Source organism: Phyllobates terribilis, unplaced genomic scaffold, assembly GCF_046119375.1.
Source record: "Phyllobates terribilis strain yellow unplaced genomic scaffold, ASM4611937v1 Scaffold_40__1_contigs__length_11209783, whole genome shotgun sequence".
NCBI classification, from domain to species: domain Eukaryota; kingdom Metazoa; phylum Chordata; class Amphibia; order Anura; family Dendrobatidae; genus Phyllobates; species Phyllobates terribilis.
In genome coordinates this window covers 1,713,924-1,741,912 of record NW_027362800.1, presented here as the reverse complement: position 1 = coordinate 1,741,912, position 27,989 = coordinate 1,713,924, and the positions used below count along the sequence as shown (strand labels likewise).

Sequence of the window (27,989 nt, the reverse complement as noted above, 5' to 3'; positions counted from 1 at the left end):
CTCTGAGCCTTTATATACCTGCGCACAGCAGCAGCCACCTTCAGTCTGCTGCTGGACAGCCAGCAGCAGCAGCAGCAGGAGAGGTAATTAATCAGCAACCCTCCTGCTAAGGGTAGACAGCTGCTCGTTCCACCCCCCCCCCCCCGCCTTAATTGGTTCTCCTCCCTTCCAACGGTGTTGAGGCGGGTGGGAACAGCCGGGGGTTGAGGGTACTGTGCTAAAAGAGGTGGAGTTATGCAGATCTAAAACGCGTGGATTGCAGCAGCAGCAAGCCGAAAAGTGCAGGCATGTGAGGGATCTAGAGGTTGACAGCATGTCTTCTTAACGGGAGTCCAGGTGGCCATCTCCACAAATGGACTTTTCAGAATCCTTGGGTGGCACCGTAGTCGGAAACCAATTCTGGTTATCGCTTCTCGGCCTTTTGGCTAAGATCAAGTGTAGTATCTGTTCTTATCAGTTTAATATCTGATACGTCCCCTATCTGGGGACCATATATTAAATGGATTTTTAGAACAGGGAGATGGAAAAAGAGCTTGCTCTGTCCACTCCACGCATTGACCTGGTATTGCAGTATCTCCAGGACCGGTGCACCCCTTCTTTAATGCAGTTTCTAAAATCAGAAAGAATTGAATTCAATGCTTTTTGTTCATTTTGCTTGTTTGTCGGATTTTGGGATGGACTCTTTGGCTTTGCTTTTCTTCTCCTCATTGGATTTTTCATGTTAAAAGTTGCAGAAGCCAGATGACAAGCTCATTTTGGTTCAACTTCAGCAACTGTGCATTGCATTGCCATGTAATGTAATGTAATGCAATGCTATCTATCTAGCTCTCCCTCTATACTTCCTTTTGGATAAACAGACATATTAGGCAAGCATTTTGGAGCTTTCACCTAAATAACTACAGGTGGTGAGATAAGCTGCACAATATAATTGACCTTTCAGTATATTGTTGCACACACACCATCTATTTAGCAAATGCCCTTGTTATCAACAGCAGCCTTTTAAACTCACCTGAGCTAACAGGTATGTGAGCTGGTTACTCTGCTGCGCTTAAAATTTCTTTTTTGGTTTGCTACAATGCCTTTTCTGAAACGTTGTCTCCCTCTGCTGGAACACTGACTTCTTTCATTTAATGCCTGCAGACTATAAAAGAGAAACCAACCCAAAAAGTTTGGTTGATTAGTCTGTGGCATTCTTTTAAACTGTTGCTTATGGCGGTCTCTGTGAGCTTCTCAGTGACATTCAGCCATCCAGGTATCCCGCCTGCAGTAGACGGAATGTGGCAATGGAACGCTGGCTGCGCGTGTCATAATAGGCTCTGAGCCTTTATATACCTGCGCACAGCAGCAGCCACCTTCAGTCTGCTGCTGGACAGCCAGCAGCAGCAGCAGCAGGAGAGGTAATTAATCAGCAACCCTCCTGCTAAGGGTAGACAGCTGCTCGTTCCACCCCCCCCCCGCCTTAATTGGTTCTCCTCCCTTCCAACGGTGTTGAGGCGGGTGGGAACAGCCGGGGGTTGAGGGTACTGTGCTAAAAGAGGTGGAGTTATGCAGATCTAAAACGCGTGGATTGCAGCAGCAGCAAGCCGAAAAGTGCAGGCATGTGAGGGATCTAGAGGTTGACAGCATGTCTTCTTAACGGGAGTCCAGGTGGCCATCTCCACAAATGGACTTTTCAGAATCCTTGGGTGGCACCGTAGTCGGAAACCAATTCTGGTTATCGCTTCTCGGCCTTTTGGCTAAGATCAAGTGTAGTATCTGTTCTTATCAGTTTAATATCTGATACGTCCCCTATCTGGGGACCATATATTAAATGGATTTTTAGAACAGGGAGATGGAAAAAGAGCTTGCTCTGTCCACTCCACGCATTGACCTGGTATTGCAGTATCTCCAGGACCGGTGCACCCCTTCTTTAATGCAGTTTCTAAAATCAGAAAGAATTGAATTCAATGCTTTTTGTTCATTTTGCTTGTTTGTCGGATTTTGGGATGGACTCTTTGGCTTTGCTTTTCTTCTCCTCATTGGATTTTTCATGTTAAAAGTTGCAGAAGCCAGATGACAAGCTCATTTTGGTTCAACTTCAGCAACTGTGCATTGCATTGCCATGTAATGTAATGTAATGCAATGCTATCTATCTAGCTCTCCCTCTATACTTCCTTTTGGATAAACAGACATATTAGGCAAGCATTTTGGAGCTTTCACCTAAATAACTACAGGTGGTGAGATAAGCTGCACAATATAATTGACCTTTCAGTATATTGTTGCACACACACCATCTATTTAGCAAATGCCCTTGTTATCAACAGCAGCCTTTTAAACTCACCTGAGCTAACAGGTATGTGAGCTGGTTACTCTGCTGCGCTTAAAATTTCTTTTTTGGTTTGCTACAATGCCTTTTCTGAAACGTTGTCTCCCTCTGCTGGAACACTGACTTCTTTCATTTAATGCCTGCAGACTATAAAAGAGAAACCAACCCAAAAAGTTTGGTTGATTAGTCTGTGGCATTCTTTTAAACTGTTGCTTATGGCGGTCTCTGTGAGCTTCTCAGTGACATTCAGCCATCCAGGTATCCCGCCTGCAGTAGACGGAATGTGGCAATGGAACGCTGGCTGCGCGTGTCATAATAGGCTCTGAGCCTTTATATACCTGCGCACAGCAGCAGCCACCTTCAGTCTGCTGCTGGACAGCCAGCAGCAGCAGCAGCAGGAGAGGTAATTAATCAGCAACCCTCCTGCTAAGGGTAGACAGCTGCTCGTTCCACCCCCCCCCCCGCCTTAATTGGTTCTCCTCCCTTCCAACGGTGTTGAGGCGGGTGGGAACAGCCGGGGGTTGAGGGTACTGTGCTAAAAGAGGTGGAGTTATGCAGATCTACAACGCGTGGATTGCAGCAGCAGCAAGCCGAAAAGTGCAGGCATGTGAGGGATCTAGAGTTTGACAGCATGTCTTCTTAACGGGAGTCCAGGTGGCCATCTCCACAAATGGACTTTTCAGAATCCTTGGGTGGCACCGTAGTCGGAAACCAATTCTGGTTATCGCTTCTCGGCCTTTTGGCTAAGATCAAGTGTAGTATCTGTTCTTATCAGTTTAATATCTGATACGTCCCCTATCTGGGGACCATATATTAAATGGATTTTTAGAACAGGGAGATGGAAAAAGAGCTTGCTCTGTCCACTCCACGCATTGACCTGGTATTGCAGTATCTCCAGGACCGGTGCACCCCTTCTTTAATGCAGTTTCTAAAATCAGAAAGAATTGAATTCAATGCTTTTTGTTCATTTTGCTTGTTTGTCGGATTTTGGGATGGACTCTTTGGCTTTGCTTTTCTTCTCCTCATTGGATTTTTCATGTTAAAAGTTGCAGAAGCCAGATGACAAGCTCATTTTGGTTCAACTTCAGCAACTGTGCATTGCATTGCCATGTAATGTAATGTAATGCAATGCTATCTATCTAGCTCTCCCTCTATACTTCCTTTTGGATAAACAGACATATTAGGCAAGCATTTTGGAGCTTTCACCTAAATAACTACAGGTGGTGAGATAAGCTGCACAATATAATTGACCTTTCAGTATATTGTTGCACACACACCATCTATTTAGCAAATGCCCTTGTTATCAACAGCAGCCTTTTAAACTCACCTGAGCTAACAGGTATGTGAGCTGGTTACTCTGCTGCGCTTAAAATTTCTTTTTTGGTTTGCTACAATGCCTTTTCTGAAACGTTGTCTCCCTCTGCTGGAACACTGACTTCTTTCATTTAATGCCTGCAGACTATAAAAGAGAAACCAACCCAAAAAGTTTGGTTGATTAGTCTGTGGCATTCTTTTAAACTGTTGCTTATGGCGGTCTCTGTGAGCTTCTCAGTGACATTCAGCCATCCAGGTATCCCGCCTGCAGTAGACGGAATGTGGCAATGGAACGCTGGCTGCGCGTGTCATAATAGGCTCTGAGCCTTTATATACCTGCACACAGCAGCAGCCACCTTCAGTCTGCTGCTGGACAGCCAGCAGCAGCAGCAGCAGGAGAGGTAATTAATCAGCAACCCTCCTGCTAAGGGTAGACAGCTGCTCGTTCCACCCCCCCCCCGCCTTAATTGGTTCTCCTCCCTTCCAACGGTGTTGAGGCGGGTGGGAACAGCCGGGGGTTGAGGGTACTGTGCTAAAAGAGGTGGAGTTATGCAGATCTAAAACGCGTGGATTGCAGCAGCAGCAAGCCGAAAAGTGCAGGCATGTGAGGGATCTAGAGGTTGACAGCATGTCTTCTTAACGGGAGTCCAGGTGGCCATCTCCACAAATGGACTTTTCAGAATCCTTGGGTGGCACCGTAGTCGGAAACCAATTCTGGTTATCGCTTCTCGGCCTTTTGGCTAAGATCAAGTGTAGTATCTGTTCTTATCAGTTTAATATCTGATACGTCCCCTATCTGGGGACCATATATTAAATGGATTTTTAGAACAGGGAGATGGAAAAAGAGCTTGCTCTGTCCACTCCACGCATTGACCTGGTATTGCAGTATCTCCAGGACCGGTGCACCCCTTCTTTAATGCAGTTTCTAAAATCAGAAAGAATTGAATTCAATGCTTTTTGTTCATTTTGCTTGTTTGTCGGATTTTGGGATGGACTCTTTGGCTTTGCTTTTCTTCTCCTCATTGGATTTTTCATGTTAAAAGTTGCAGAAGCCAGATGACAAGCTCATTTTGGTTCAACTTCAGCAACTGTGCATTGCATTGCCATGTAATGTAATGTAATGCAATGCTATCTATCTAGCTCTCCCTCTATACTTCCTTTTGGATAAACAGACATATTAGGCAAGCATTTTGGAGCTTTCACCTAAATAACTACAGGTGGTGAGATAAGCTGCACAATATAATTGACCTTTCAGTATATTGTTGCACACACACCATCTATTTAGCAAATGCCCTTGTTATCAACAGCAGCCTTTTAAACTCACCTGAGCTAACAGGTATGTGAGCTGGTTACTCTGCTGCGCTTAAAATTTCTTTTTTGGTTTGCTACAATGCCTTTTCTGAAACGTTGTCTCCCTCTGCTGGAACACTGACTTCTTTCATTTAATGCCTGCAGACTATAAAAGAGAAACCAACCCAAAAAGTTTGGTTGATTAGTCTGTGGCATTCTTTTAAACTGTTGCTTATGGCGGTCTCTGTGAGCTTCTCAGTGACATTCAGCCATCCAGGTATCCCGCCTGCAGTAGACGGAATGTGGCAATGGAACGCTGGCTGCGCGTGTCATAATAGGCTCTGAGCCTTTATATACCTGCGCACAGCAGCAGCCACCTTCAGTCTGCTGCTGGACAGCCAGCAGCAGCAGCAGCAGGAGAGGTAATTAATCAGCAACCCTCCTGCTAAGGGTAGACAGCTGCTCGTTCCACCCCCCCCCCCCGCCTTAATTGGCTCTCCTCCCTTCCAACGGTGTTGAGGCGGGTGGGAACAGCCGGGGGTTGAGGGTACTGTGCTAAAAGAGGTGGAGTTAATCAGATCTAAAACGCGTGGATTGCAGCAGCAGCAAGCCGAAAAGTGCAGGCATGTGAGGGATCTAGAGGTTGACAGCATGTCTTCTTAACGGGAGTCCAGGTGGCCATCTCCACAAATGGACTTTTCAGAATCCTTGGGTGGCACCGTAGTCGGAAACCAATTCTGGTTATCGCTTCTCGGCCTTTTGGCTAAGATCAAGTGTAGTATCTGTTCTTATCAGTTTAATATCTGATACGTCCCCTATCTGGGGACCATATATTAAATGGATTTTTAGAACAGGGAGATGGAAAAAGAGCTTGCTCTGTCCACTCCACGCATTGACCTGGTATTGCAGTATCTCCAGGACCGGTGCACCCCTTCTTTAATGCAGTTTCTAAAATCAGAAAGAATTGAATTCAATGCTTTTTGTTCATTTTGCTTGTTTGTCGGATTTTGGGATGGACTCTTTGGCTTTGCTTTTCTTCTCCTCATTGGATTTTTCATGTTAAAAGTTGCAGAAGCCAGATGACAAGCTCATTTTGGTTCAACTTCAGCAACTGTGCATTGCATTGCCATGTAATGTAATGTAATGCAATGCTATCTATCTAGCTCTCCCTCTATACTTCCTTTTGGATAAACATACATATTAGGCAAGCATTTTGGAGCTTTCACCTAAATAACTACAGGTGGTGAGATAAGCTGCACAATATAATTGACCTTTCAGTATATTGTTGCACACACACCATCTATTTAGCAAATGCCCTTGTTATCAACAGCAGCCTTTTAAACTCACCTGAGCTAACAGGTATGTGAGCTGGTTACTCTGCTGCGCTTAAAATTTCTTTTTTGGTTTGCTACAATGCCTTTTCTGAAACGTTGTCTCCCTCTGCTGGAACACTGACTTCTTTCATTTAATGCCTGCAGACTACAAAAGAGAAACCAACCCAAAAAGTTTGGTTGATTAGTCTGTGGCATTCTTTTAAACTGTTGCTTATGGCGGTCTCTGTGAGCTTCTCAGTGACATTCAGCCATCCAGGTATCCCGCCTGCAGTAGACGGAATGTGGCAATGGAACGCTGGCTGCGCGTGTCATAATAGGCTCTGAGCCTTTATATACCTGCGCACAGCAGCAGCCACCTTCAGTCTGCTGCTGGACAGCCAGCAGCAGCAGCAGCAGGAGAGGTAATTAATCAGCAACCCTCCTGCTAAGGGTAGACAGCTGCTCGTTCCACCCCCCCCCCCCCCCGCCTTAATTGGTTCTCCTCCCTTCCAACGGTGTTGAGGCGGGTGGGAACAGCCGGGGGTTGAGGGTACTGTGCTAAAAGAGGTGGAGTTATGCAGACCTAAAACGCGTGGATTGCAGCAGCAGCAAGCCGAAAAGTGCAGGCATGTGAAGGATCTAGAGGTTGACAGCATGTCTTCTTAACGGGAGTCCAGGTGGCCATCTCCACAAATGGACTTTTCAGAATCCTTGGGTGGCACCGTAGTCGGAAACCAATTCTGGTTATCGCTTCTCGGCCTTTTGGCTAAGATCAAGTGTAGTATCTGTTCTTATCAGTTTAATATCTGATACGTCCCCTATCTGGGGACCATATATTAAATGGATTTTTAGAACAGGGAGATGGAAAAAGAGCTTGCTCTGTCCACTCCACGCATTGACCTGGTATTGCAGTATCTCCAGGACCGGTGCACCCCTTCTTTAATGCAGTTTCTAAAATCAGAAAGAATTGAATTCAATGCTTTTTGTTCATTTTGCTTGTTTGTCGGATTTTGGGATGGACTCTTTGGCTTTGCTTTTCTTCTCCTCATTGGATTTTTCATGTTAAAAGTTGCAGAAGCCAGATGACAAGCTCATTTTGGTTCAACTTCAGCAACTGTGCATTGCATTGCCATGTAATGTAATGTAATGCAATGCTATCTATCTAGCTCTCCCTCTATACTTCCTTTTGGATAAACAGACATATTAGGCAAGCATTTTGGAGCTTTCACCTAAATAACTACAGGTGGTGAGATAAACTGCACAATATAATTGACCTTTCAGTATATTGTTGCACACACACCATCTATTTAGCAAATGCCCTTGTTATCAACAGCAGCCTTTTAAACTCACCTGAGCTAACAGGTATGTGAGCTGGTTACTCTGCTGCGCTTAAAATTTCTTTTTTGGTTTGCTACAATGCCTTTTCTGAAACGTTGTCTCCCTCTGCTGGAACACTGACTTCTTTCATTTAATGCCTGCAGACTATAAAAGAGAAACCAACCCAAAAAGTTTGGTTGATTAGTCTGTGGCATTCTTTTAAACTGTTGCTTATGGCGGTCTCTGTGAGCTTCTCAGTGACATTCAGCCATCCAGGTATCCCGCCTGCAGTAGACGGAATGTGGCAATGGAACGCTGGCTGCGCGTGTCATAATAGGCTCTGAGCCTTTATATACCTGCGCACAGCAGCAGCCACCTTCAGTCTGCTGCTGGACAGCCAGCAGCAGCAGCAGCAGGAGAGGTAATTAATCAGCAACCCTCCTGCTAAGGGTAGACAGCTGCTCGTTCCACCCCCCCCCCGCCTTAATTGGTTCTCCTCCCTTCCAACGGTGTTGAGGCGGGTGGGAACAGCCGGGGGTTGAGGGTACTGTGCTAAAAGAGGTGGAGTTATGCAGATCTAAAACGCGTGGATTGCAGCAGCAGCAAGCCGAAAAGTGCAGGCATGTGAGGGATCTAGAGGTTGACAGCATGTCTTCTTAACGGGAGTCCAGGTGGCCATCTCCACAAATGGACTTTTCAGAATCCTTGGGTGGCACCGTAGTCGGAAACCAATTCTGGTTATCGCTTCTCGGCCTTTTGGCTAAGATCAAGTGTAGTATCTGTTCTTATCAGTTTAATATCTGATACGTCCCCTATCTGGGGACCATATATTAAATGGATTTTTAGAACAGGGAGATGGAAAAAGAGCTTGCTCTGTCCACTCCACGCATTGACCTGGTATTGCAGTATCTCCAGGACCGGTGCACCCCTTCTTTAATGCAGTTTCTAAAATCAGAAAGAATTGAATTCAATGCTTTTTGTTCATTTTGCTTGTTTGTCGGATTTTGGGATGGACTCTTTGGCTTTGCTTTTCTTCTCCTCATTGGATTTTTCATGTTAAAAGTTGCAGAAGCCAGATGACAAGCTCATTTTGGTTCAACTTCAGCAACTGTGCATTGCATTGCCATGTAATGTAATGTAATGCAATGCTATCTATCTAGCTCTCCCTCTATACTTCCTTTTGGATAAACAGACATATTAGGCAAGCATTTTGGAGCTTTCACCTAAATAACTACAGGTGGTGAGATAAGCTGCACAATATAATTGACCTTTCAGTATATTGTTGCACACACACCATCTATTTAGCAAATGCCCTTGTTATCAACAGCAGCCTTTTAAACTCACCTGAGCTAACAGGTATGTGAGCTGGTTACTCTGCTGCGCTTAAAATTTCTTTTTTGGTTTGCTACAATGCCTTTTCTGAAACGTTGTCTCCCTCTGCTGGAACACTGACTTCTTTCATTTAATGCCTGCAGACTATAAAAGAGAAACCAACCCAAAAAGTTTGGTTGATTAGTCTGTGACATTCTTTTAAACTGTTGCTTATGGTGGTCTCTGTGAGCTTCTCAGTGACATTCAGCCATCCAGGTATCCCGCCTGCAGTAGACGGAATGTGGCAATGGAACGCTGGCTGCGCGTGTCATAATAGGCTCTGAGCCTTTATATACCTGCGCACAGCAGCAGCCACCTTCAGTCTGCTGCTGGACAGCCAGCAGCAGCAGCAGCAGGAGAGGTAATTAATCAGCAACCCTCCTGCTAAGGGTAGACAGCTGCTCGTTCCACCCCCCCCCGCCTTAATTGGTTCTCCTCCCTTCCAACGGTGTTGAGGCGGGTGGGAACAGCCGGGGGTTGAGGGTACTGTGCTAAAAGAGGTGGAGTTATGCAGATCTAAAACGCGTGGATTGCAGCAGCAGCAAGCCGAAAAGTGCAGGCATGTGAGGGATCTAGAGGTTGACAGCATGTCTTCTTAACGGGAGTCCAGGTGGCCATCTCCACAAATGGACTTTTCAGAATCCTTGGGTGGCACCGTAGTCGGAAACCAATTCTGGTTATCGCTTCTCGGCCTTTTGGCTAAGATCAAGTGTAGTATCTGTTCTTATCAGTTTAATATCTGATACGTCCCCTATCTGGGGACCATATATTAAATGGATTTTTAGAACAGGGAGATGGAAAAAGAGCTTGCTCTGTCCACTCCACGCATTGACCTGGTATTGCAGTATCTCCAGGACCGGTGCACCCCTTCTTTAATGCAGTTTCTAAAATCAGAAAGAATTGAATTCAATGCTTTTTGTTCATTTTGCTTGTTTGTCGGATTTTGGGATGGACTCTTTGGCTTTGCTTTTCTTCTCCTCATTGGATTTTTCATGTTAAAAGTTGCAGAAGCCAGATGACAAGCTCATTTTGGTTCAACTTCAGCAACTGTGCATTGCATTGCCATGTAATGTAATGTAATGCAATGCTATCTATCTAGCTCTCCCTCTATACTTCCTTTTGGATAAACAGACATATTAGGCAAGCATTTTGGAGCTTTCACCTAAATAACTACAGGTGGTGAGATAAGCTGCACAATATAATTGACCTTTCAGTATATTGTTGCACACACACCATCTATTTAGCAAATGCCCTTGTTATCAACAGCAGCCTTTTAAACTCACCTGAGCTAACAGGTATGTGAGCTGGTTACTCTGCTGCGCTTAAAATTTCTTTTTTGGTTTGCTACAATGCCTTTTCTGAAACGTTGTCTCCCTCTGCTGGAACACTGACTTCTTTCATTTAATGCCTGCAGACTATAAAAGAGAAACCAACCCAAAAAGTTTGGTTGATTAGTCAGTGGCATTCTTTTAAACTGTTGCTTATGGCGGTCTCTGTGAGCTTCTCAGTGACATTCAGCCATCCAGGTATCCCGCCTGCAGTAGACGGAATGTGGCAATGGAACGCTGGCTGCGCGTGTCATAATAGGCTCTGAGCCTTTATATACCTGCGCACAGCAGCAGCCACCTTCAGTCTGCTGCTGGACAGCCAGCAGCAGCAGCAGGAGAGGTAATTAATCAGCAACCCTCCTGCTAAGGGTAGACAGCTGCTCGTTCCACCCCCCCCCCGCCTTAATTGGTTCTCCTCCCTTCCAACGGTGTTGAGGCGGGTGGGAACAGCCGGGGGTTGAGGGTACTGTGCTAAAAGAGGTGGAGTTATGCAGATCTAAAACGCGTGGATTGCAGCAGCAGCAAGCCGAAAAGTGCAGGCATGTGAGGGATCTAGAGGTTGACAGCATGTCTTCTTAACGGGAGTCCAGGTGGCCATCTCCACAAATGGACTTTTCAGAATCCTTGGGTGGCACCGTAGTCGGAAACCAATTCTGGTTATCGCTTCTCGGCCTTTTGGCTAAGATCAAGTGTAGTATCTGTTCTTATCAGTTTAATATCTGATACGTCCCCTATCTGGGGACCATATATTAAATGGATTTTTAGAACAGGGAGATGGAAAAAGAGCTTGCTCTGTCCACTCCACGCATTGACCTGGTATTGCAGTATCTCCAGGACCGGTGCACCCCTTCTTTAATGCAGTTTCTAAAATCAGAAAGAATTGAATTCAATGCTTTTTGTTCATTTTGCTTGTTTGTCGGATTTTGGGATGGACTCTTTGGCTTTGCTTTTCTTCTCCTCATTGGATTTTTCATGTTAAAAGTTGCAGAAGCCAGATGACAAGCTCATTTTGGTTCAACTTCAGCAACTGTGCATTGCATTGCCATGTAATGTAATGTAATGCAATGCTATCTATCTAGCTCTCCCTCTATACTTCCTTTTGGATAAACAGACATATTAGGCAAGCATTTTGGAGCTTTCACCTAAATAACTACAGGTGGTGAGATAAGCTGCACAATATAATTGACCTTTCAGTATATTGTTGCACACACACCATCTATTTAGCAAATGCCCTTGTTATCAACAGCAGCCTTTTAAACTCACCTGAGCTAACAGGTATGTGAGCTGGTTACTCTGCTGCGCTTAAAATTTCTTTTTTGGTTTGCTACAATGCCTTTTCTGAAACGTTGTCTCCCTCTGCTGGAACACTGACTTCTTTCATTTAATGCCTGCAGACTATAAAAGAGAAACCAACCCAAAAAGTTTGGTTGATTAGTCTGTGGCATTCTTTTAAACTGTTGCTTATGGCGGTCTCTGTGAGCTTCTCAGTGACATTCAGCCATCCAGGTATCCCGCCTGCAGTAGACGGAATGTGGCAATGGAACGCTGGCTGCGCGTGTCATAATAGGCTCTGAGCCTTTATATACCTGCGCACAGCAGCAGCCACCTTCAGTCTGCTGCTGGACAGCCAGCAGCAGCAGCAGCAGGAGAGGTAATTAATCAGCAACCCTCCTGCTAAGGGTAGACAGCTGCTCGTTCCACCCCCCCCCGCCTTAATTGGTTCTCCTCCCTTCCAACGGTGTTGAGGCGGGTGGGAACAGCCGGGGGTTGAGGGTACTGTGCTAAAAGAGGTGGAGTTATGCAGATCTAAAACGCGTGGATTGCAGCAGCAGCAAGCCGAAAAGTGCAGGCATGTGAGGGATCTAGAGGTTGACAGCATGTCTTCTTAACGGGAGTCCAGGTGGCCATCTCCACAAATGGACTTTTCAGAATACTTGGGTGGCACCGTAGTCGGAAACCAATTCTGGTTATCGCTTCTCGGCCTTTTGGCTAAGATCAAGTGTAGTATCTTTCGAAAAGGCGGTTTTGGATGTTGGCCGCCCTAGTAGATTGATACATTATGCACACTGGGGTTTAGGCGCTTGTTAGTACGCCAGGTGGCTAATATAGTCATCTGGTGGAAAGCATGGCCCCCCAGGATCGACGCCATTGGGCCGGGGAAGATCGAAAGCCCGAAGTGTGAAGTGCCCCAGGAATGGTGACCCTGGGGTGCCTTAACTCACTGGGATTGGGAACCCCACTTGAGTTTATGGCACATTTGCACAAGCACTTCAAATTTTCTTTCTTCGCACACACCCTTATTCCGGGCCTTCTGGCCTTAGGATGGGGAATTTTTCAATTCCCGGTCGAAGGTCCGGGCAGTATTATACTGTGAAACCTTCACTATTTATTTAATTTCTTTGTCACTGTGTGTCCACTTATTCACGTGTGTCACGTCCTACTAGGATTTTGTCGGGATGCGGTTCCCTTACGGGTTCCTCTCTTGGCAGGTCTAGGGGGGGAGTGTGTGGCCATCAGGTTGCGCTCCCCCCTGAACCCCCCTGGCTCTCCTCTTTCGGGAGGAGAGCGTTGTTGGCTCCCCTCTTCCGGGAGGGGAGCACAGTCTTTGGCTCCCAGTGCCTTGCTCGGGTGAGAACTCGGGCAGGTGCTGGGGGTAAGATTGGGTCGCCTCTGGCTTCGGCTGGAGGTGGCTTTTTGTCCCTGTTCCTCGCTGTGGCCTTTTGGCTCGGAGGGACGGGGAATGGTTTGGGGGACCCTTCTCCTTTTGGAGAGGGTTTCAAGAAGACCAGCATCCTAGTGCACTTTTTTTGTGGCACTTGTCACTTTTTTAAGCGCACTCGGGTTTTGTACACGAATTCGGGCTTTCGATAAAAAAAAAAAAAATCTGTTCTTATCAGTTTAATATCTGATACGTCCCCTATCTGGGGACCATATATTAAATGGATTTTTAGAACAGGGAGATGGAAAAAGAGCTTGCTCTGTCCACTCCACGCATTGACCCGGTATTGCAGTATCTCCAGGACCGGTGCACCCCTTCTTTAATGCAGTTTCTAAAATCAGAAAGAATTGAATTCAATGCTTTTTGTTCATTTTGTTTGTTTGTCGGATTTTGGGATGGACTCTTTGGCTTTGCTTTTCTTCTCCTCATTGGATTTTTCATGTTAAAAGTTGCAGAAGCCAGATGACAAGCTCATTTTGGTTCAACTTCAGCAACTGTGCATTGCATTGCCATGTAATGTAATGTAATGCAATGCTATCTATCTAGCTCTCCCTCTATACTTCCTTTTGGATAAACAGACATATTAGGCAAGCATTTTGGAGCTTTCACCTAAATAACTACAGGTGGTGAGATAAGCTGCACAATATAATTGACCTTTCAGTATATTGTTGCACACACACCATCTATTTAGCAAATGCCCTTGTTATCAACAGCAGCCTTTTAAACTCACCTGAGCTAACAGGTATGTGAGCTGGTTACTCTGCTGCGCTTAAAATTTCTTTTTTGGTTTGCTACAATGCCTTTTCTGAAACGTTGTCTCCCTCTGCTGGAACACTGACTTCTTTCATTTAATGCCTGCAGACTATAAAAGAGAAACCAACCCAAAAAGTTTGGTTGATTAGTCTGTGGCATTCTTTTAAACTGTTGCTTATGGCGGTCTCTGTGAGCTTCTCAGTGACATTCAGCCATCCAGGTATCCCGCCTGCAGTAGACGGAATGTGGCAATGGAACGCTGGCTGCGCGTGTCATAATAGGCTCTGAGCCTTTATATACCTGCGCACAGCAGCAGCCACCTTCAGTCTGCTGCTGGACAGCCAGCAGCAGCAGCAGCAGGAGAGGTAATTAATCAGCAACCCTCCTGCTAAGGGTAGACAGCTGCTCGTTCCACCCCCCCCGCCTTAATTGGTTCTCCTCCCTTCCAACGGTGTTGAGGCGGGTGGGAACAGCCGGGGGTTGAGGGTACTGTGCTAAAAGAGGTGGAGTTATGCAGATCTAAAACGCGTGGATTGCAGCAGCAGCAAGCCGAAAAGTGCAGGCATGTGAGGGATCTAGAGGTTGACAGCATGTCTTCTTAACGGGAGTCCAGGTGGCCATCTCCACAAATGGACTTTTCAGAATCCTTGGGTGGCACCGTAGTCGGAAACCAATTCTGGTTATCGCTTCTCGGCCTTTTGGCTAAGATCAAGTGTAGTATCTTTCGAAAAGGCGGTTTTGGATGTTGGCCGCCCTAGTAGATTGATACATTATGCACACTGGGGTTTAGGCGCTTGTTAGTACGCCAGGTGGCTAATATAGTCATCTGGTGGAAAGCATGGCCCCCCAGGATCGACGCCATTGGGCCGGGGAAGATCGAAAGCCCGAAGTGTGAAGTGCCCCAGGAATGGTGACCCTGGGGTGCCTTAACTCACTGGGATTGGGAACCCCACTTGAGTTTATGGCACATTTGCACAAGCACTTCAAATTTTCTTTCTTCGCACACACCCTTATTCCGGGCCTTCTGGCCTTAGGATGGGGAATTTTTCAATTCCCGGTCGAAGGTCCGGGCAGTATTATACTGTGAAACCTTCACTATTTATTTAATTTCTTTGTCACTGTGTGTCCACTTATTCACGTGTGTCACGTCCTACTAGGATTTTGTCGGGATGCGGTTCCCTTACGGGTTCCTCTCTTGGCAGGTCTAGGGGGGGAGTGTGTGGCCATCAGGTTCCGCTCCCCCCTGAACCCCCCTGGCTCTCCTCTTTCGGGAGGAGAGCGTTGTTGGCTCCCCTCTTCCGGGAGGGGAGCACAGTCTTTGGCTCCCAGTGCCTTGCTCGGGTGAGAACTCGGGCAGGTGCTGGGGGTAAGATTGGGTCGCCTCTGGCTTCGGCTGGAGGTGGCTTTTTGTCCCTGTTCCTCGCTGTGGCCTTTTGGCTCGGAGGGACGGGGAATGGTTTGGGGGACCCTTCTCCTTTTGGAGAGGGTTTCAAGAAGACCAGCATCCTAGTGCACTTTTTTTGTGGCACTTGTCACTTTTTTAAGCGCACTCGGGTTTTGTACACGAATTCGGGCTTTCGATAAAAAAAAAAAAAATCTGTTCTTATCAGTTTAATATCTGATACGTCCCCTATCTGGGGACCATATATTAAATGGATTTTTAGAACAGGGAGATGGAAAAAGAGCTTGCTCTGTCCACTCCACGCATTGACCTGGTATTGCAGTATCTCCAGGACCGGTGCACCCCTTCTTTAATGCAGTTTCTAAAATCAGAAAGAATTGAATTCAATGCTTTTTGTTCATTTTGCTTGTTTGTCGGATTTTGGGATGGACTCTTTGGCTTTGCTTTTCTTCTCCTCATTGGATTTTTCATGTTAAAAGTTGCAGAAGCCAGATGACAAGCTCATTTTGGTTCAACTTCAGCAACTGTGCATTGCATTGCCATGTAATGTAATGTAATGCAATGCTATCTATCTAGCTCTCCCTCTATACTTCCTTTTGGATAAACAGACATATTAGGCAAGCATTTTGGAGCTTTCACCTAAATAACTACAGGTGGTGAGATAAGCTGCACAATATAATTGACCTTTCAGTATATTGTTGCACACACACCATCTATTTAGCAAATGCCCTTGTTATCAACAGCAGCCTTTTAAACTCACCTGAGCTAACAGGTATGTGAGCTGGTTACTCTGCTGCGCTTAAAATTTCTTTTTTGGTTTGCTACAATGCCTTTTCTGAAACGTTGTCTCCCTCTGCTGGAACACTGACTTCTTTCATTTAATGCCTGCAGACTATAAAAGAGAAACCAACCCAAAAAGTTTGGTTGATTAGTCTGTGGCATTCTTTTAAACTGTTGCTTATGGCGGTCTCTGTGAGCTTCTCAGTGACATTCAGCCATCCAGGTATCCCGCCTGCAGTAGACGGAATGTGGCAATGGAACGCTGGCTGCGCGTGTCATAATAGGCTCTGAGCCTTTATATACCTGCGCACAGCAGCAGCCACCTTCAGTCTGCTGCTGGACAGCCAGCAGCAGCAGCAGCAGGAGAGGTAATTAATCAGCAACCCTCCTGCTAAGGGTAGACAGCTGCTCGTTCCACCCCCCCCCGCCTTAATTGGTTCTCCTCCCTTCCAACGGTGTTGAGGCGGGTGGGAACAGCCGGGGGTTGAGGGTACTGTGCTAAAAGAGGTGGAGTTATGCAGATCTAAAACGCGTGGATTGCAGCAGCAGCAAGCCGAAAAGTGCAGGCATGTGAGGGATCTAGAGGTTGACAGCATGTCTTCTTAACGGGAGTCCAGGTGGCCATCTCCACAAATGGACTTTTCAGAATCCTTGGGTGGCACCGTAGTCGGAAACCAATTCTGGTTATCGCTTCTCGGCCTTTTGGCTAAGATCAAGTGTAGTATCTTTCGAAAAGGCGGTTTTGGATGTTGGCCGCCCTAGTAGATTGATACATTATGCACACTGGGGTTTAGGCGCTTGTTAGTACGCCAGGTGGCTAATATAGTCATCTGGTGGAAAGCATGGCCCCCCAGGATCGACGCCATTGGGCCGGGGAAGATCGAAAGCCCGAAGTGTGAAGTGCCCCAGGAATGGTGACCCTGGGGTGCCTTAACTCACTGGGATTGGGAACCCCACTTGAGTTTATGGCACATTTGCACAAGCACTTCAAATTTTCTTTCTTCGCACACACCCTTATTCCGGGCCTTCTGGCCTTAGGATGGGGAATTTTTCAATTCCCGGTCGAAGGTCCGGGCAGTATTATACTGTGAAACCTTCACTATTTATTTAATTTCTTTGTCACTGTGTGTCCACTTATTCACGTGTGTCACGTCCTACTAGGATTTTGTCGGGATGCGGTTCCCTTACGGGTTCCTCTCTTGGCAGGTCTAGGGGGGGAGTGTGTGGCCATCAGGTTCCGCTCCCCCCTGAACTCCCCTGGCTCTCCTCTTTCGGGAGGAGAGCGTTGTTGGCTCCCCTCTTCCGGGAGGGGAGCACAGTCTTTGGCTCCCAGTGCCTTGCTCGGGTGAGAACTCGGGCAGGTGCTGGGGGTAAGATTGGGTCGCCTCTGGCTTCGGCTGGAGGTGGCTTTTTGTCCCTGTTCCTCGCTGTGGCCTTTTGGCTCGGAGGGACGGGGAATGGTTTGGGGGACCCTTCTCCTTTTGGAGAGGGTTTCAAGAAGACCAGCATCCTAGTGCACTTTTTTTGTGGCACTTGTCACTTTTTTAAGCGCACTCGGGTTTTGTACACGAATTCGGGCTTTCGATAAAAAAAAAAAAAATCTGTTCTTATCAGTTTAATATCTGATACGTCCCCTATCTGGGGACCATATATTAAATGGATTTTTAGAACAGGGAGATGGAAAAAGAGCTTGCTCTGTCCACTCCACGCATTGACCTGGTATTGCAGTATCTCCAGGACCGGTGCACCCCTTCTTTAATGCAGTTTCTAAAATCAGAAAGAATTGAATTCAATGCTTTTTGTTCATTTTGCTTGTTTGTCGGATTTTGGGATGGACTCTTTGGCTTTGCTTTTCTTCTCCTCATTGGATTTTTCATGTTAAAAGTTGCAGAAGCCAGATGACAAGCTCATTTTGGTTCAACTTCAGCAACTGTGCATTGCATTGCCATGTAATGTAATGTAATGCAATGCTATCTATCTAGCTCTCCCTCTATACTTCCTTTTGGATAAACAGACATATTAGGCAAGCATTTTGGAGCTTTCACCTAAATAACTACAGGTGGTGAGATAAGCTGCACAATATAATTGACCTTTCAGTATATTGTTGCACACACACCATCTATTTAGCAAATGCCCATGTTATCAACAGCAGCCTTTTAAACTCACCTGAGCTAACAGGTATGTGAGCTGGTTACTCTGCTGCGCTTAAAATTTCTTTTTTGGTTTGCTACAATGCCTTTTCTGAAACGTTGTCTCCCTCTGCTGGAACACTGACTTCTTTCATTTAATGCCTGCAGACTATAAAAGAGAAACCAACCCAAAAAGTTTGGTAGATTAGTCTGTGGCATTCTTTTAAACTGTTGCTTATGGCGGTCTCTGTGAGCTTCTCAGTGACATTCAGCCATCCAGGTATCCCGCCTGCAGTAGACGGAATGTGGCAATGGAACGCTGGCTGCGCGTGTCATAATAGGCTCTGAGCCTTTATATACCTGCGCACAGCAGCAGCCACCTTCAGTCTGCTGCTGGACAGCCAGCAGCAGCAGCAGCAGGAGAGGTAATTAATCAGCAACCCTCCTGCTAAGGGTAGACAGCTGCTCGTTCCACCCCCCCCCGCCTTAATTGGTTCTCCTCCCTTCCAACGGTGTTGAGGCGGGTGGGAACAGCCGGGGGTTGAGGGTACTGTGCTAAAAGAGGTGGAGTTATGCAGATCTAAAACGCGTGGATTGCAGCAGCAGCAAGCCGAAAAGTGCAGGCATGTGAGGGATCTAGAGGTTGACAGCATGTCTTCTTAACGGGAGTCCAGGTGGCCATCTCCACAAATGGACTTTTCAGAATCCTTGGGTGGCACCGTAGTCGGAAACCAATTCTGGTTATCGCTTCTCGGCCTTTTGGCTAAGATCAAGTGTAGTATCTTTCGAAAAGGCGGTTTTGGATGTTGGCCGCCCTAGTAGATTGATACATTATGCACACTGGGGTTTAGGCGCTTGTTAGTACGCCAGGTGGCTAATATAGTCATCTGGTGGAAAGCATGGCCCCCCAGGATCGACGCCATTGGGCCGGGGAAGATCGAAAGCCCGAAGTGTGAAGTGCCCCAGGAATGGTGACCCTGGGGTGCCTTAACTCACTGGGATTGGGAACCCCACTTGAGTTTATGGCACATTTGCACAAGCACTTCAAATTTTCTTTCTTCGCACACACCCTTATTCCGGGCCTTCTGGCCTTAGGATGGGGAATTTTTCAATTCCCGGTCGAAGGTCCGGGCAGTATTATACTGTGAAACCTTCACTATTTATTTAATTTCTTTGTCACTGTGTGTCCACTTATTCACGTGTGTCACGTCCTACTAGGATTTTGTCGGGATGCGGTTCCCTTACGGGTTCCTCTCTTGGCAGGTCTAGGGGGGGAGTGTGTGGCCATCAGGTTGCGCTCCCCCCTGAACCCCCCTGGCTCTCCTCTTTCGGGAGGAGAGCGTTGTTGGCTCCCCTCTTCCGGGAGGGGAGCACAGTCTTTGGCTCCCAGTGCCTTGCTCGGGTGAGAACTCGGGCAGGTGCTGGGGGTAAGATTGGGTCGCCTCTGGCTTCGGCTGGAGGTGGCTTTTTGTCCCTGTTCCTCGCTGTGGCCTTTTGGCTCGGAGGGACGGGGAATGGTTTGGGGGACCCTTCTCCTTTTGGAGAGGGTTTCAAGAAGACCAGCATCCTAGTGCACTTTTTTTGTGGCACTTGTCACTTTTTTAAGCGCACTCGGGTTTTGTACACGAATTCGGGCTTTCGATAAAAAAAAAAAAAATCTGTTCTTATCAGTTTAATATCTGATACGTCCCCTATCTGGGGACCATATATTAAATGGATTTTTAGAACAGGGAGATGGAAAAAGAGCTTGCTCTGTCCACTCCACGCATTGACCTGGTATTGCAGTATCTCCAGGACCGGTGCACCCCTTCTTTAATGCAGTTTCTAAAATCAGAAAGAATTGAATTCAATGCTTTTTGTTCATTTTGCTTGTTTGTCGGATTTTGGGATGGACTCTTTGGCTTTGCTTTTCTTCTCCTCATTGGATTTTTCATGTTAAAAGTTGCAGAAGCCAGATGACAAGCTCATTTTGGTTCAACTTCAGCAACTGTGCATTGCATTGCCATGTAATGTAATGTAATGCAATGCTATCTATCTAGCTCTCCCTCTATACTTCCTTTTGGATAAACAGACATATTAGGCAAGCATTTTGGAGCTTTCACCTAAATAACTACAGGTGGTGAGATAAGCTGCACAATATAATTGACCTTTCAGTATATTGTTGCACACACACCATCTATTTAGCAAATGCCCTTGTTATCAACAGCAGCCTTTTAAACTCACCTGAGCTAACAGGTATGTGAGCTGGTTACTCTGCTGCGCTTAAAATTTCTTTTTTGGTTTGCTACAATGCCTTTTCTGAAACGTTGTCTCCCTCTGCTGGAACACTGACTTCTTTCATTTAATGCCTGCAGACTATAAAAGAGAAACCAACCCAAAAAGTTTGGTTGATTAGTCTGTGGCATTCTTTTAAACTGTTGCTTATGGCGGTCTCTGTGAGCTTCTCAGTGACATTCAGCCATCCAGGTATCCCGCCTGCAGTAGACGGAATGTGGCAATGGAACGCTGGCTGCGCGTGTCATAATAGGCTCTGAGCCTTTATATACCTGCGCACAGCAGCAGCCACCTTCAGTCTGCTGCTGGACAGCCAGCAGCAGCAGCAGCAGGAGAGGTAATTAATCAGCAACCCTCCTGCTAAGGGTAGACAGCTGCTCGTTCCACCCCCCCCCCCCCGCCTTAATTGGTTCTCCTCCCTTCCAACGGTGTTGAGGCGGGTGGGAACAGCCGGGGGTTGAGGGTACTGTGCTAAAAGAGGTGGAGTTATGCAGATCTAAAACGCGTGGATTGCAGCAGCAGCAAGCCGAAAAGTGCAGGCATGTGAGGGATCTAGAGGTTGACAGCATGTCTTCTTAACGGGAGTCCAGGTGGCCATCTCCACAAATGGACTTTTCAGAATCCTTGGGTGGCACCGTAGTCGGAAACCAATTCTGGTTATCGCTTCTCGGCCTTTTGGCTAAGATCAAGTGTAGTATCTGTTCTTATCAGTTTAATATCTGATACGTCCCCTATCTGGGGACCATATATTAAATGGATTTTTAGAACAGGGAGATGGAAAAAGAGCTTGCTCTGTCCACTCCACGCATTGACCTGGTATTGCAGTATCTCCAGGACCGGTGCACCCCTTCTTTAATGCAGTTTCTAAAATCAGAAAGAATTGAATTCAATGCTTTTTGTTCATTTTGCTTGTTTGTCGGATTTTGGGATGGACTCTTTGGCTTTGCTTTTCTTCTCCTCATTGGATTTTTCATGTTAAAAGTTGCAGAAGCCAGATGACAAGCTCATTTTGGTTCAACTTCAGCAACTGTGCATTGCATTGCCATGTAATGTAATGTAATGCAATGCTATCTATCTAGCTCTCCTTCTATACTTCCTTTTGGATAAACAGACATATTAGGCAAGCATTTTGGAGCTTTCACCTAAATAACTACAGGTGGTGAGATAAGCTGCACAATATAATTGACCTTTCAGTATATTGTTGCACACACACCATCTATTTAGCAAATGCCCTTGTTATCAACAGCAGCCTTTTAAACTCACCTGAGCTAACAGGTATGTGAGCTGGTTACTCTGCTGCGCTTAAAATTTCTTTTTTGGTTTGCTACAATGCCTTTTCTGAAACGTTGTCTCCCTCTGCTGGAACACTGACTTCTTTCATTTAATGCCTGCAGACTATAAAAGAGAAACCAACCCAAAAAGTTTGGTTGATTAGTCTGTGGCATTCTTTTAAACTGTTGCTTATGGCGGTCTCTGTGAGCTTCTCAGTGACATTCAGCCATCCAGGTAATCCCGCCTGCAGTAGACGGAATGTGGCAATGGAACGCTGGCTGCGCATGTCATAATAGGCTCTGAGCCTTTATATACCTGCGCACAGCAGCAGCCACCTTCAGTCTGCTGCTGGACAGCCAGCAGCAGCAGCAGCAGGAGAGGTAATTAATCAGCAACCCTCCTGCTAAGGGTAGACAGCTGCTCGTTCCACCCCCCCCCCCCCGCCTTAATTGGTTCTCCTCCCTTCCAACGGTGTTGAGGCGGGTGGGAACAGCCGGGGGTTGAGGGTACTGTGCTAAAAGAGGTGGAGTTATGCAGATCTAAAACGCGTGGATTGCAGCAGCAGCAAGTCGAAAAGTGCAGGCATGTGAGGGATCTAGAGGTTGACAGCATGTCTTCTTAACGGGAGTCCAGGTGGCCATCTCCACAAATGGACTTTTCAGAATCCTTGGGTGGCACCGTAATCGGAAACCAATTCTGGTTATCGCTTCTCGGCCTTTTGGCTAAGATCAAGTGTAGTATCTGTTCTTATCAGTTTAATATCTGATACGTCCCCTATCTGGGGACCATATATTAAATGGATTTTTAGAACAGGGAGATGGAAAAAGAGCTTGCTCTGTCCACTCCACGCATTGACCTGGTATTGCAGTATCTCCAGGACCGGTGCACCCCTTCTTTAATGCAGTTTCTAAAATCAGAAAGAATTGAATTCAATGCTTTTTGTTCATTTTGCTTGTTTGTCGGATTTTGGGATGGACTCTTTGGCTTTGCTTTTCTTCTCCTCATTGGATTTTTCATGTTAAGAGTTGCAGAAGCCAGATGACAAGCTCATTTTGGTTCAACTTCAGCAACTGTGCATTGCATTGCCATGTAATGTAATGTAATGCAATGCTATCTATCTAGCTCTCCCTCTATACTTCCTTTTGGATAAACAGACATATTAGGCAAGCATTTTGGAGCTTTCACCTAAATAACTACAGGTGGTGAGATAAGCTGCACAATATAATTGACCTTTCAGTATATTGTTGCACACACACCATCTATTTAGCAAATGCCCTTGTTATCAACAGCAGCCTTTTAAACTCACCTGAGCTAACAGGTATGTGAGCTGGTTACTCTGCTGCGCTTAAAATTTCTTTTTTGGTTTGCTACAATGCCTTTTCTGAAACGTCTCCCTCTGCTGGAACACTGACTTCTTTCATTTAATGCCTGCAGACTATAAAAGAGAAACCAACCCAAAAAGTTTGGTTGATTAGTCTGTGGCATTCTTTTAAACTGTTGCTTATGGCGGTCTCTGTGAGCTTCTCAGTGACATTCAGCCATCCAGGTATCCCGCCTGCAGTAGACGGAATGTGGCAATGGAACGCTGGCTGCGCGTGTCATAATAGGCTCTGAGCCTTTATATACCTGCGCACAGCAGCAGCCACCTTCAGTCTGCTGCTGGACAGCCAGCAGCAGCAGCAGCAGGAGAGGTAATTAATCAGCAACCCTCCTGCTAAGGGTAGACAGCTGCTCGTTCCACCCCCCCCCCCGCCTTAATTGGTTCTCCTCCCTTCCAACGGTGTTGAGGCGGGTGGGAACAGCCGGGGGTTGAGGGTACTGTGCTAAAAGAGGTGGAGTTATGCAGATCTAAAACGCGTGGATTGCAGCAGCAGCAAGCCGAAAAGTGCAGGCATGTGAGGGATCTAGAGGTTGACAGCATGTCTTCTTAACGGGAGTCCAGGTGGCCATCTCCACAAATGGACTTTTCAGAATCCTTGGGTGGCACCGTAGTCGGAAACCAATTCTGGTTATCGCTTCTCGGCCTTTTGGCTAAGATCAAGTGTAGTATCTGTTCTTATCAGTTTAATATCTGATACGTCCCCTATCTGGGGACCATATATTAAATGGATTTTTAGAACAGGGAGATGGAAAAAGAGCTTGCTCTGTCCACTCCACGCATTGACCTGGTATTGCAGTATCTCCAGGACCGGTGCACCCCTTCTTTAATGCAGTTTCTAAAATCAGAAAGAATTGAATTCAATGCTTTTTGTTCATTTTGCTTGTTTGTCGGATTTTGGGATGGACTCTTTGGCTTTGCTTTTCTTCTCCTCATTGGATTTTTCATGTTAAAAGTTGCAGAAGCCAGATGACAAGCTCATTTTGGTTCAACTTCAGCAACTGTGCATTGCATTGCCATGTAATGTAATGTAATGCAATGCTATCTATCTAGCTCTCCCTCTATACTTCCTTTTGGATAAACAGACATATTAGGCAAGCATTTTGGAGCTTTCACCTAAATAACTACAGGTGGTGAGATAAGCTGCACAATATAATTGACCTTTCAGTATATTGTTGCACACACACCATCTATTTAGCAAATGCCCTTGTTATCAACAGCAGCCTTTTAAACTCACCTGAGCTAACAGGTATGTGAGCTGGTTACTCTGCTGCGCTTAAAATTTCTTTTTTGGTTTGCTACAATGCCTTTTCTGAAACGTTGTCTCCCTCTGCTGGAACACTGACTTCTTTCATTTAATGCCTGCAGACTATAAAAGAGAAACCAACCCAAAAAGTTTGGTTGATTAGTCTGTGGCATTCTTTTAAACTGTTGCTTATGGCGGTCTCTGTGAGCTTCTCAGTGACATTCAGCCATCCAGGTATCCCGCCTGCAGTAGACGGAATGTGGCAATGGAACGCTGGCTGCGCATGTCATAATAGGCTCTGAGCCTTTATATACCTGCGCACAGCAGCAGCCACCTTCAGTCTGCTGCTGGACAGCCAGCAGCAGCAGCAGCAGGAGAGGTAATTAATCAGCAACCCTCCTGCTAAGGGTAGACAGCTGCTCGTTCCACCCCCCCCCCCGCCTTAATTGGTTCTCCTCCCTTCCAACGGTGTTGAGGCGGGTGGGAACAGCCGGGGGTTGAGGGTACTGTGCTAAAAGAGGTGGAGTTATGCAGATCTAAAACGCGTGGATTGCAGCAGCAGCAAGCCGAAAAGTGCAGGCATGTGAGGGATCTAGAGGTTGACAGCATGTCTTCTTAACGGGAGTCCAGGTGGCCATCTCCACAAATGGACTTTTCAGAATCCTTGGGTGGCACCGTAGTCGGAAACCAATTCTGGTTATCGCTTCTCGGCCTTTTGGCTAAGATCAAGTGTAGTATCTGTTCTTATCAGTTTAATATCTGATACGTCCCCTATCTGGGGACCATATATTAAATGGATTTTTAGAACAGGGAGATGGAAAAAGAGCTTGCTCTGTCCACTCCACGCATTGACCTGGTATTGCAGTATCTCCAGGACCGGTGCACCCCTTCTTTAATGCAGTTTCTAAAATCAGAAAGAATTGAATTCAATGCTTTTTGTTCATTTTGCTTGTTTGTCGGATTTTGGGATGGACTCTTTGGCTTTGCTTTTCTTCTCCTCATTGGATTTTTCATGTTAAAAGTTGCAGAAGCCAGATGACAAGCTCATTTTGGTTCAACTTCAGCAACTGTGCATTGCATTGCCATGTAATGTAATGTAATGCAATGCTATCTATCTAGCTCTCCCTCTATACTTCCTTTTGGATAAACAGACATATTAGGCAAGCATTTTGGAGCTTTCACCTAAATAACTACAGGTGGTGAGATAAGCTGCACAATATAATTGACCTTTCAGTATATTGTTGCACACACACCATCTATTTAGCAAATGCCCTTGTTATCAACAGCAGCCTTTTAAACTCACCTGAGCTAACAGGTATGTGAGCTGGTTACTCTGCTGCGCTTAAAATTTCTTTTTTGGTTTGCTACAATGCCTTTTCTGAAACGTCTCCCTCTGCTGGAACACTGACTTCTTTCATTTAATGCCTGCAGACTATAAAAGAGAAACCAACCCAAAAAGTTTGGTTGATTAGTCTGTGGCATTCTTTTAAACTGTTGCTTATGGCGGTCTCTGTGAGCTTCTCAGTGACATTCAGCAATCCAGGTATCCCGCCTGCAGTAGACGGAATGTGGCAATGGAACGCTGGCTGCGCGTGTCATAATAGGCTCTGAGCCTTTATATACCTGCGCACAGCAGCAGCCACCTTCAGTCTGCTGCTGGACAGCCAGCAGCAGCAGCAGCAGGAGAGGTAATTAATCAGCAACCCTCCTGCTAAGGGTAGACAGCTGCTCGTTCCACCCCCCCCCCCCCCGCCTTAATTGGTTCTCCTCCCTTCCAACGATGTTGAGGCGGGTGGGAACAGCCGGGGGTTGAGGGTACTGTGCTAAAAGAGGTGGAGTTATGCAGATCTAAAACGCGTGGATTGCAGCAGCAGCAAGCCGAAAAGTGCAGGCATGTGAGGGATCTAGAGGTTGACAGCATGTCTTCTTAACGGGAGTCCAGGTGGCCATCTCCACAAATGGACTTTTCAGAATCCTTGGGTGGCACCGTAGTCGGAAACCAATTCTGGTTATCGCTTCTCGGCCTTTTGGCTAAGATCAAGTGTAGTATCTGTTCTTATCAGTTTAATATCTGATACGTCCCCTATCTGGGGACCATATATTAAATGGATTTTTAGAACAGGGAGATGGAAAAAGAGCTTGCTCTGTCCACTCCACGCATTGACCTGGTATTGCAGTATCTCCAGGACCGGTGCACCCCTTCTTTAATGCAGTTTCTAAAATCAGAAAGAATTGAATTCAATGCTTTTTGTTCATTTTGCTTGTTTGTCGGATTTTGGGATGGACTCTTTGGCTTTGCTTTTCTTCTCCTCATTGGATTTTTCATGTTAAAAGTTGCAGAAGCCAGATGACAAGCTCATTTTGGTTCAACTTCAGCAACTGTGCATTGCATTGCCATGTAATGTAATGTAATGCAATGCTATCTATCTAGCTCTCCCTCTATACTTCCTTTTGGATAAACAGACATATTAGGCAAGCATTTTGGAGCTTTCACCTAAATAACTACAGGTGGTGAGATAAGCTGCACAATATAATTGACCTTTCAGTATATTGTTGCACACACACCATCTATTTAGCAAATGCCCTTGTTATCAACAGCAGCCTTTTAAACTCACCTGAGCTAACAGGTATGTGAGCTGGTTACTCTGCTGCGCTTAAAATTTCTTTTTTGGTTTGCTACAATGCCTTTTCTGAAACGTTGTCTCCCTCTGCTGGAACACTGACTTCTTTCATTTAATGCCTGCAGACTATAAAAGAGAAACCAACCCAAAAAGTTTGGTTGATTAGTCTGTGGCATTCTTTTAAACTGTTGCTTATGGCGGTCTCTGTGAGCTTCTCAGTGACATTCAGCCATCCAGGTATCCCGCCTGCAGTAGACGGAATGTGGCAATGGAACGCTGGCTGCGCGTGTCATAATAGGCTCTGAGCCTTTATATACCTGCGCACAGCAGCAGCCACCTTCAGTCTGCTGCTGGACAGCCAGCAGCAGCAGCAGCAGGAGAGGTAATTAATCAGCAACCCTCCTGCTAAGGGTAGACAGCTGCTCGTTCCACCCCCCCCCCGCCTTAATTGGTTCTCCTCCCTTCCAACGGTGTTGAGGCGGGTGGGAACAGCCGGGGGTTGAGGGTACTGTGCTAAAAGAGGTGGAGTTATGCAGATCTAAAACGCGTGGATTGCAGCAGCAGCAAGCCGAAAAGTGCAGGCATGTGAGGGATCTAGAGGTTGACAGCATGTCTTCTTAACGGGAGTCCAGGTGGCCATCTCCACAAATGGACTTTTCAGAATCCTTGGGTGGCACCGTAGTCGGAAACCAATTCTGGTTATCGCTTCTCGGCCTTTTGGCTAAGATCAAGTGTAGTATCTGTTCTTATCAGTTTAATATCTGATACGTCCCCTATCTGGGGACCATATATTAAATGGATTTTTAGAACAGGGAGATGGAAAAAGAGCTTGCTCTGTCCACTCCACGCATTGACCTGGTATTGCAGTATCTCCAGGACCGGTGCACCCCTTCTTTAATGCAGTTTCTAAAATCAGAAAGAATTGAATTCAATGCTTTTTGTTCATTTTGCTTGTTTGTCGGATTTTGGGATGGACTCTTTGGCTTTGCTTTTCTTCTCCTCATTGGATTTTTCATGTTAAAAGTTGCAGAAGCCAGATGACAAGCTCATTTTGGTTCAACTTCAGCAACTGTGCATTGCATTGCCATGTAATGTAATGTAATGCAATGCTATCTATCTAGCTCTCCCTCTATACTTCCTTTTGGATAAACAGACATATTAGGCAAGCATTTTGGAG

General features: G+C 46.1%; 19 non-coding genes and 4 pseudogenes across 19 annotated transcripts; all 23 read left to right on the top strand.

The window, feature by feature from the left end:
• Positions 1–405: 405 nt before the first annotated feature.
• Positions 406–596, top strand: LOC141188646 (U2 spliceosomal RNA). The gene has a single exon (XR_012262729.1). It is a non-coding gene; the product is annotated as a U2 spliceosomal RNA (small nuclear RNA).
• A 1,120-nt stretch (positions 597–1,716) lies between these two features.
• Positions 1,717–1,907, top strand: LOC141188635 (U2 spliceosomal RNA). Its single transcript, XR_012262717.1, has one exon. It is a non-coding gene; the product is annotated as a U2 spliceosomal RNA (small nuclear RNA).
• A 1,121-nt stretch (positions 1,908–3,028) lies between these two features.
• Positions 3,029–3,219, top strand: LOC141188624 (U2 spliceosomal RNA). The gene has a single exon (XR_012262706.1). It is a non-coding gene; the product is annotated as a U2 spliceosomal RNA (small nuclear RNA).
• A 1,120-nt stretch (positions 3,220–4,339) lies between these two features.
• On the top strand, positions 4,340–4,530 carry LOC141188612 (U2 spliceosomal RNA). The gene has a single exon (XR_012262694.1). It is a non-coding gene; the product is annotated as a U2 spliceosomal RNA (small nuclear RNA).
• A 1,122-nt stretch (positions 4,531–5,652) lies between these two features.
• LOC141188600 (U2 spliceosomal RNA) lies at positions 5,653–5,843 on the top strand. The gene has a single exon (XR_012262682.1). It is a non-coding gene; the product is annotated as a U2 spliceosomal RNA (small nuclear RNA).
• Positions 5,844–6,968: 1,125 nt separating this feature from the next.
• Positions 6,969–7,159, top strand: LOC141188588 (U2 spliceosomal RNA). Its single transcript, XR_012262671.1, has one exon. It is a non-coding gene; the product is annotated as a U2 spliceosomal RNA (small nuclear RNA).
• A 1,120-nt stretch (positions 7,160–8,279) lies between these two features.
• LOC141188576 (U2 spliceosomal RNA) lies at positions 8,280–8,470 on the top strand. The gene has a single exon (XR_012262660.1). It is a non-coding gene; the product is annotated as a U2 spliceosomal RNA (small nuclear RNA).
• Positions 8,471–9,589: 1,119 nt separating this feature from the next.
• On the top strand, positions 9,590–9,780 carry LOC141188564 (U2 spliceosomal RNA). Its single transcript, XR_012262648.1, has one exon. It is a non-coding gene; the product is annotated as a U2 spliceosomal RNA (small nuclear RNA).
• Positions 9,781–10,897: 1,117 nt separating this feature from the next.
• LOC141188553 (U2 spliceosomal RNA) lies at positions 10,898–11,088 on the top strand. Its single transcript, XR_012262637.1, has one exon. It is a non-coding gene; the product is annotated as a U2 spliceosomal RNA (small nuclear RNA).
• Positions 11,089–12,207: 1,119 nt separating this feature from the next.
• Positions 12,208–12,299, top strand: LOC141186183 (U2 spliceosomal RNA; annotated as a pseudogene).
• Positions 12,300–13,088: 789 nt separating this feature from the next.
• LOC141185989 (U2 spliceosomal RNA) lies at positions 13,089–13,274 on the top strand. Its single transcript, XR_012260559.1, has one exon. It is a non-coding gene; the product is annotated as a U2 spliceosomal RNA (small nuclear RNA).
• Positions 13,275–14,392: 1,118 nt separating this feature from the next.
• Positions 14,393–14,484, top strand: LOC141186181 (U2 spliceosomal RNA; annotated as a pseudogene).
• Positions 14,485–15,273: 789 nt separating this feature from the next.
• Positions 15,274–15,459, top strand: LOC141185872 (U2 spliceosomal RNA). The gene has a single exon (XR_012260470.1). It is a non-coding gene; the product is annotated as a U2 spliceosomal RNA (small nuclear RNA).
• A 1,119-nt stretch (positions 15,460–16,578) lies between these two features.
• On the top strand, positions 16,579–16,670 carry LOC141186180 (U2 spliceosomal RNA; annotated as a pseudogene).
• A 789-nt stretch (positions 16,671–17,459) lies between these two features.
• LOC141185870 (U2 spliceosomal RNA) lies at positions 17,460–17,645 on the top strand. Its single transcript, XR_012260468.1, has one exon. It is a non-coding gene; the product is annotated as a U2 spliceosomal RNA (small nuclear RNA).
• Positions 17,646–18,764: 1,119 nt separating this feature from the next.
• On the top strand, positions 18,765–18,856 carry LOC141186179 (U2 spliceosomal RNA; annotated as a pseudogene).
• Positions 18,857–19,645: 789 nt separating this feature from the next.
• On the top strand, positions 19,646–19,831 carry LOC141185869 (U2 spliceosomal RNA). The gene has a single exon (XR_012260467.1). It is a non-coding gene; the product is annotated as a U2 spliceosomal RNA (small nuclear RNA).
• A 1,123-nt stretch (positions 19,832–20,954) lies between these two features.
• Positions 20,955–21,145, top strand: LOC141188541 (U2 spliceosomal RNA). The gene has a single exon (XR_012262625.1). It is a non-coding gene; the product is annotated as a U2 spliceosomal RNA (small nuclear RNA).
• Positions 21,146–22,269: 1,124 nt separating this feature from the next.
• Positions 22,270–22,460, top strand: LOC141188529 (U2 spliceosomal RNA). The gene has a single exon (XR_012262614.1). It is a non-coding gene; the product is annotated as a U2 spliceosomal RNA (small nuclear RNA).
• A 1,118-nt stretch (positions 22,461–23,578) lies between these two features.
• On the top strand, positions 23,579–23,769 carry LOC141188517 (U2 spliceosomal RNA). Its single transcript, XR_012262603.1, has one exon. It is a non-coding gene; the product is annotated as a U2 spliceosomal RNA (small nuclear RNA).
• A 1,121-nt stretch (positions 23,770–24,890) lies between these two features.
• LOC141188504 (U2 spliceosomal RNA) lies at positions 24,891–25,081 on the top strand. The gene has a single exon (XR_012262592.1). It is a non-coding gene; the product is annotated as a U2 spliceosomal RNA (small nuclear RNA).
• Positions 25,082–26,202: 1,121 nt separating this feature from the next.
• Positions 26,203–26,393, top strand: LOC141188493 (U2 spliceosomal RNA). The gene has a single exon (XR_012262581.1). It is a non-coding gene; the product is annotated as a U2 spliceosomal RNA (small nuclear RNA).
• Positions 26,394–27,513: 1,120 nt separating this feature from the next.
• On the top strand, positions 27,514–27,704 carry LOC141188480 (U2 spliceosomal RNA). Its single transcript, XR_012262569.1, has one exon. It is a non-coding gene; the product is annotated as a U2 spliceosomal RNA (small nuclear RNA).
• The last annotated feature ends 285 nt before the right edge of the window (positions 27,705–27,989 follow it).